The following is an 8,670-nucleotide window of genomic DNA, read 5'->3' as shown; positions in this document are numbered from 1 at the left end:
TAGGACAATTATATTTCAAACCAGTCTGTTACCAGAAGAAGTGTGATTGTTTCCTAATGAAAGTCGGTGTGGTGGAACGGATAAAACTGATATATAGAGCACGGGCATTCAGGAAAGTTAAATTTGTCTTCTTGTATTTTTGTGTAAAATACAAGATTCTAAGCATTTATTACAATACAGTAAATTAAAAATTTGCGTGATAAACATTTACAAAAGGTCAAGCTTTGTCGAATTGAACATACATTCGTAGTCCTACGTGAGCCTCTCGTTCGTGCACCTAGGCACAGATCTCACAGATCACACTATTTCCCGTTTTCTTAGTCTCTCTCTCTCTCTCTCTCTCTCTCTCTCTCTCTCTCTCTCTCTCTCTCTCTCTCTCTCTCTCTCTCTCTCTCTCTCTCTCTCTCTCTCTCTCTCTCTCTCTCTCTCTCTCTGTCTCTCTCTCTCTCTCTCTCTCGCACGCGTTTTTCTCTATTTTCTTGAAAACCACCTTATGTTCTGTTCCGCATATCCTCTCTTGTCTCATTCTTCCTCTTTTCGCTCTCTCATATTTCCTTTTCTCTGTCCGCTGTTTCCTCTTTCTCTATTCATTTTCTCTTTTTTTCCGTCCCGTTTGCAACCTTTTCCTGAGTCCCTAAAAGATTTGTTTCTAAATTAAATTCTACCATTTTTATCTATTCGCGATAGATACGTATTTCACCTGGCAAATAAACGACTGGGTAATGCGTACTATCGGTGCCTTGCGCACTGGGCATAAAATAGACCCAGTAACTCCTCGTGGTGCCAGCAGGGATACGAGCAACCTCAGTGAATGCTGCGGAGAGGAGGACTCCTTCGAACAACGTTGGTCCTCTGGCCATACTGGGGGGTTGATTGCAGGCTTTGCAGGCCTGAACCAATACAAAAACCAAAACAATGGACTCCGTAAGTAATAATAACTCTAATCGTAACAATCGGCAAGGACCCAAGCGACGAAAACGGACTAACGATTCGGAACATGGTACTCGCGGTCTCTCAATTTCCTCGAAAGTACCCACATACTTACTAAGGAAGTGAAGAGTCGCTAGTTCGACATCGTAGCGCTGCAGGAGGTATGCTAGAAAAGAACGATGCACAGTAGTTCAAAAGGGCGAAAAATGGAACTTTTTCCTAGCGTCTTTTATCATTTACTAGCTGACCCGACAAACTTCGTATTGCCACAAATTAAACTGTGTTGTACATAAATCGTGAATCTCGGATGACCTTTGTTACAATCTTGAGTTTTGCAAGTTTCTGGGGAGTTCATGGGTGTTTTAACATACAAATTTTCCTCACAGTCAGAGATGGCATAAACCGCAGCGCAGACCAAAAGACACACATTCTTAAACAACACAACACTCGCCATGCGGTGTGTGTTCACCCAAAAATTCCCTTCAGTGTCTCTTTTGCTAAACACGCTCTTTCGTGTTTTACGCGCACCAAGAAAAGGCAGTCGCAAACGCAGTGTGATAAATTTGCTGCGTGCTTTACCACACCAAGAGCCGCACTCTGCGCGGATGGGTTGTACACCCTGCGCTGGGTCAATTGAAGCGATGTGATTGAAAAAAACATTTTTACTGTTGCGTCGCCTGATCCGTACTAACTTAACATAGACTATATTAGTTGTTCAGTGCAGCGTGTATTTTCTCTTTTAAAAGGGCAGAAAATTTGTAAATACAAAACAATCTTTTTGCGTTAATTCCGCACGGAGTGTGGCAAACGGCAGCACCAATTGCTGTTTGGATGATCACTCACTGGGCGATTTTTACCGAGTGCTGTCATTCGCTCCCACTCCGGTTTCGCTCATACGCTGTGTGCATATTAGCTGTAGAGGTGTGTTGCCGAATCGCTCTGTGCGACAAGGCATAATATTGGAACATTGGGCGCATAGTGTGAGCGAATGACAGCCCTGCTCACAGTAAAGTAGAAAACAACTCCCCCCATTGCTTAGCCTGATAAAATAAAGCGGATAGCATTTAAATATTCGCCATCATTACAAACCATTCCACCGAATACCCGAATACGGTTGACCATAACGCGGAATATAGAATTTCGCAGAATACCATTTCGCGAAAAACCTTACGCGGGATGTACTATTTCACGGAAACCCTTTTCGTAGAAAGTACCATTTCGCAGGGGTGACCCAACTGAAGGAAAGTAATAGAGGTCAGTAGATCTAGACCTCCTAAAGCGGGCAGGGGTTTCAATTCACCATAGAAAAAATTCTTGTCTCCAAAAATACCCACATGTAAAATTTTGTTCTATTTGCTTGATTAATTCTTGAGTTATGCAGAAATTTGTGTTTCAAATAGGCATAGATTTGTATGGGAGCCGCCTCTTAGTGGGGGGAGGGGTCTTTTGCTATCGAGAGAACCTTCCGTAGCATATTTCCGTAGCGTAGGGCATAAAAGTACACGTTTTTGCAGATGACCGCGAGTCTCTTGGACCTTTACTTGCTAAGTTATCGCATATTCAAGCTATAAATTTCCATAGCTTCGCGAGCCCATGGGGTAAAATGGAGCAAGCGGATTTATGAAATCAGCGCTTCATCTTAAAGCTTAAGTCGAGTACTATCAACTTGTATGGGTTCCGCTTGTTTCCCCACCACCCAAATGAGAGTACGGCACGCATACGTTTTATGTGTTTCGCATTCCCTATAGGCTCGATACACGTCCAGTCTTTTGTGCTAGTATATAGATACATGGTTTCCTTAGGCAAAGTTGTAGAAAATATAAAGGCAATCAAGTTTGCTGAAAAAATCACATTTCTATCTCTATCGAGTGCAGAGCTATAGAGCGTTTTCTTTAGAAATTCTTTAAAAATTAGTTTTTCATACTTAGCTTATGTAGGTTGCATTTTACGTTTCTAGGCGATTATTGATGGACTCAAAATACACGTTTTTTCAGAAAATTCCAAATCTCTAAAACCTTCCCTTACAAAGTTATCGCTTTTGGCTCGTGAAATTAAAGAAAAATAAAGCTTAAATAAGCACTGTATTCTTGTAAAATGCAACTAAGAAATCTATATATGAAAAATCAATTTTTAAAGAAATTTTAAAGAATATTCCCTATAGCTCAGCACTCGATAAAGATAGAAATTTTATTTCTGCAGCAAACTTGCTTGTTTTTACATTATTTACAATATTGCCGAAGAAACCATGTTTATATTTCCTAGCCCAAAAATTTTATTCTTTATTTTCATTAAAGTAAGCAATGACTAACTTTTGACAGTTTTAGATTAAGGGGGATATTCATACGAACAAAAGTGCTGAAGACCATAAATGATAAAATGAAAGCAAAAGAAACTAGGAAAAAAGTTCCGCTTTTCGCCCCTTTGGATAACTGTGCGATGGTACGTACGTATAGAGATGGTCATACCATCAACCAGGGCTGCAGCAATACACACGAGCTGGACACAACTTTTATAGTGATGGGATAGATGCAGAGGCGGGTGATCAGGTCGTGGCCGATCAACCCCCGAATATGCAGATTAAGAATCAAGGGGCGATTCTTTAATATTAGCATAATTAACGTGCACAGCCCTCACCTCGGAAGTTCCGATGATGACAAAGACGAATTTTACGCACAATTGGAGATTGAATACGACCGCTGCCCAATACATGATATCAAGATCGTCATCGAGGATTATAATGCTCAGGTCGGCCAGGAGGAAGAATACAAACCGGTGATTGGACGATTCAGCGCACACCAGCAATTGAACGAAAACAGCCTAAGACTTGTCGGCTTTGCCGCCTCCAAGAATATGGCCATACGTAGTACCTTCTTCCAGTATAACCTGTACCATCGGTACACCCAACCAGACAGAATCACAAATCGACCACGTTCTGATAGATGGTCGGCACTTTTCAGACATTATCGACGTCAGAACCTATCTGGGCGCTAACATTGATTCGGATCAGGTAGTGATGGTAGGGATACGTCAGAAACTATCTGTTGTGAACAACTTACGATACCGGTGCGACTGAAGCAACCGGATGTCACCGAAAACTACGCGTTATCTCTCGGAACCGCACCGCCGGAAGAGAGTGAGCTGTATGAAGCCCCTCTTAAGGACTGTTGGACTGCTGTGAAAATCGCCATTAACAGCGTAGCGGAGAACGTCTTAGGTCGTGTGGGACCGAATAGACGTAACGAATGGTTTGACGAGGAATGCCAGCAGGTATTGGCAGAGAAGAACGCAGCGCGGGTACAAATGCTGCGTAGAGCCACCCGTCAGAATGTGGAGCGATACAAACAGAAGCGGAGACAGCAAACCCGACTCTTCAAGGAGAAGAAGCGCCACCAAGAGGAGAAGGCGTGCGAAGAACTCGAACAGCTGTACCGCTTTCACGACACACGGTAGTTCTATCAGAGACTCCACGAATTTCACAAAGGTTTTGTGCAGCGGGCTGAAATGTGCAGAGATAAAGATGGAGATATCTTGACTGACGACCTTTCGGTGATCGAAAGGTGGAAGTAGCACTACGATGAACGAATCGTGTGCAGGCGAAAGCCCATGATAGCGGAGGACGTGACCACATTGGTGTAGCAAGCAACGAAGATGCGCCACCCCCATCGATAAGGAAAGATAAAGAAGCCATCCAACTGCTGAACAACAACAAAGCAGCAGGAAAGGATGACATTGGAGGGGAACCGGGCCCGGACAAGTTGGCTGGCTGTTTTGTCAACTGACTGATTGTCAATGGGATAGATCAACCTCGTGTTTTTAGTCTTGACCTTGAAATGCGGATTAAGATTTGGGATACGGAATGACTATCGGAGGAGTGGCAAGACGGGGTTACCTGCGTTATCTACAAAAAAGCCGATAAGCTGGATTGTGAGAACTACCGAGCGATCACTATCCTGAATGTCGCCCACAAAGTGCTGTCCCAAATCATCTTCCATCGACTATCGCCAAAGCAGATTTGAAATCTGGCTTGGAATTATACTTGAAGTTGAACTTTAAATCAAAGTTGAAATTAAACTTGGGAATGGACAAAATATTACACTTGAAATTGAGCTTAAAGTAGGAATTGAAATTTAAGCTGCATTTGAAACTGTATTTGGAATTAGAATTGGGTATGAAATTAGAATTGAATTTGAACTTGAAATTAGGCTTAGACTCGTTACTAAACTTGAAATTCAATTTATATCTGTACATGAAATTGGACTTGAAACTGGAAGTTTGCCATTAAAATGGTTTGAAGAGAAGAAGCTTGTGAACACTGAATTAAAAGATTAAATCTTTATCTTCGATTACGGTGCAATACACTTAAAGAGAAACCTCTTAACGGGCAACATAATCGTTGACGTGGTAACATTTTGACAATCACGATCTATCATTACCGCGCCTAATTGACCATTTCTCCTGCAAAATTCGATTACAACTGAACTGCCGGTCCGCGCGCCGTCGCGTCGCTTGGAAATACCGCCAATTGAATTCCACCGTGTTCGTACGCCGCCGCACGATTGTGTGAATCGTTTTAATCTTGCAAAAATTACTGCCTTTAACTTATGACCCAAATCGATATCACTTAATCGGGCGCTAGCCATCTGCCCGGTCGCCGGGGCAACTTACCATGGGGCACCATGGCACAATAAATCACTCAATTTCCAAGTGATTCGGTAATCCTCGCATTATTTGTCGGCATTTTCCACGGGGTGAAAAAAAAGAAAGACAGAATTGCGCCGAAAAATTGGAAGGACCCCAATTGAATCGTCAAGTCGGCAGCGGAATGCGCTATTCGATTCGCAAAATTCACATGTCCTACCTTGCTGAAGCAGGTTTTGTCCGTGACAGAGCGCTGCTGTGAAATGGAGAAATCCGATAATCGCTTGCTTCGTTCATCCGCGGTAAATATCTGGAATCTTTGCGAAACAGGATTCGGAGGAAAATTTATTGCCCGGTTATTGAAGTTCGTCGACAGGACGAGAAGATATGAGTTTGACTTTGCTGGCCAGCTTTCTACAGCTGCAGCAAGCAACTGGCTACCTTGAGCAGTGTCCTTCATATGTTCCTTCTTTGCGACAAACAAACATATAAAAATGTGTCTATCTTTAGATCTACCGTAAGCACCTGACAGCCAACCGATCATAGCATATGAGATTTTTCCTTGAAACCACAGCCACTCTTTGGCTTCTAGTGTTCGGCTGCACCGTTGATTGGCTGGCCAGGAGGCGCAGCCAGCAAGTTGAAGTAGGCAAACTTGTATCCTTATAAGGTAAAGTTGTGTCGATATTGACACCCTGACTGGACGAAGTTACGCTCGATGGCTGGACTCACGCTGGCTGGTCAGTGCATAAACCTACAGAGATCAGCACTTGTTTCAATAGGGGTGGTAAAAACCATACTAGCTCTACCTTACCCAGTGGAGGGTAACTGAAGTCATGATTACGATCGCAACCAACAGACCGTGCCACCAACCAACACGGGGTGGTGTTTAAGATTCAATAGAGAGTAAACACGATTTTTGTCAGGGCTGCCAAAGATTTATGACGTGTGCTTAAAACTATTTGGCATAAAAAATTACCGCTTGGCATCCCTGACCGAGAGACAGACTTTAGACGAGATTCTGCTTCTGTGATAGCCCCAAATTTACGTTGACCATACGACATACGTTGTTGGCCATACGGACCTAGTGCTACCGAAGAAGGAAAAAAACGAGGAAAGTAAAACTTGAAACCAACAGCAGCCGCAGCCTGCCGCTGATCTTTATGATAAAAATGCTTATTTGGATTGAGCCTCGGACGGCCGAACAAATAACAGGTGATTTGAATGGCCGGTCAAACACGATTAGGCAATTGAGTGGCACGAGCGTGGAGATGCTTCACTCTTCTTACCATTCATTGACTGACTGATGGGTAAACCTGATGCCTTAACGCTAAATTGAGGCAGTTTATCTTATTGACTGCCAGGTATTCGAAGTAGCAGCGAAACTTGATCACTTGAAATGTGAAGTTTTCAATCACATTCGCGAAGGAATCAAATTAGGTAAATTTATTCGCACGGGCAATTTACTTGTCATGAATTCATTCGGTCTTCCTTCTCTGCAAAGTGATTAGAATGTAAAATCGAAAGTTAATTCGTTTTAGAAATCAATTTACAAATTGAACAATTGCTGATGTACTCGAGTATCTTTCATCTTCTCAACCCGTTTTGGTCAATTTTATTTTAAGTACTTTTTCGGTTGAAATTGCCGGTTTGATTTTCATCATTTGCATTTCCAATATGATTACTACCTACTTTTGATTCAATATGCCGTTAAGTGCCAATCAGAAACTTGCCTTTTTTTCAATTTGAACATAATTTCGCAAGCCGCTCAAGTGTATCATTTCAGACTTTTCAATGATCATAGAAATTAGACTAGAGTACCTATCACCTAGGAATTACTTTTCCAGAATTAGTTTACTGCCCAAACAAAATGTTAATAAACGTGATTCAAAAACTTTTGTTTTACTTTTTTGTTGTTTAATTGGAAAGGTTTATTCCTCTAAAGCACAACATCGTAATATCGATGCAACCAAGCTAATGACTATCAAACTATTCATGGTTCATGAAAGCACAATCAAAAGAAGCTCAGAAGGTGGCAGTCAATTGAGTAACCTTCCCGAAGACCGAACCTTTCTAAATAGTCTGCATCGCAAGCTACAGCCAATCTAAGCATATCACATATACACTAGCGCCACGTAGTGAATCAGTTCCGCGCTATTTTTCATGCCATCTTAAAGCTGGCAGTCACTTGAGCAACTTTCCCGAAGACCTCAACTTTCTAAATAGTCAGTAGCACAAGATACATCCCATACAAAAATATTACAAACACGCTAGCACCACGTAGTGAGACAATTCCGAAATACTACAATTCAACGAAAAGCCCTTGATTTGCTGAACAACTTTGTCGAAGACGCCAACGTTCTGTATGGTCAAGATCTCAATGATGCTGCCATAAAAACCGTATTTTCTTAAAAACAGATCATACTCTTAAGAAAGTACATTTTAATATAAACTACTAATCTATCAAAACGCACGCCGCAAGTTGGAGAAAATTGAAAAAACTGGGTCATTTAAAAGAAAATTATGAATTTATGACCAATTCAATGATTTGAACACTTCTTCATCTGAACAGTCAGTCAACAGTCTGGTTTCTCATCTGGCATCCGTGTTACGTGGCCAGCCCAATGTAGCCTGTCGTGTTTTTGACTCCAGAATATCATCATCAAAAATACCCAACATGGAAAAAAAATCCGCATCTTTGTAAACTTGGAAATTTTGAAGATTTAAACACCTGCGCCACACTCCTTCCAAAATGCAACCAAGAATCGATTGTAGGATATTACGCACAAAAACGCCAAGAGCTCGTTGGTCACAGACTACGGGACCTCAGATGGCTAGGGAATCCGTAGATCCTCTACGGTTAACCCCAGTGTTATCGATGTCGTCAATCCTTAGGAGCATGTGAGTTTTCTACACGCCTACTCTTCAAATAACGAGTGACTACTAAAATTTTGGATTTTTTTTCTCAAGCTGTCAAAAAAAGACAAAGATACATGAACAAGATCTGATTCACCGAAATGAAAGATGCATCATCCATTGTTGAAAAAAATTAGTGTACATTTGAAAACTGCCCGTAATCGGCTATTCGGCGAAGCTTTCGTT

The sequence above is a fragment of the Sabethes cyaneus genome, chromosome 3, assembly GCF_943734655.1.
Source record: "Sabethes cyaneus chromosome 3, idSabCyanKW18_F2, whole genome shotgun sequence".
In the NCBI taxonomy this organism is placed as follows: domain Eukaryota; kingdom Metazoa; phylum Arthropoda; class Insecta; order Diptera; family Culicidae; genus Sabethes; species Sabethes cyaneus.
The sequence above is the reverse complement of the archived record's forward strand: the minus strand, read 5'-3'. Positions refer to the sequence as shown.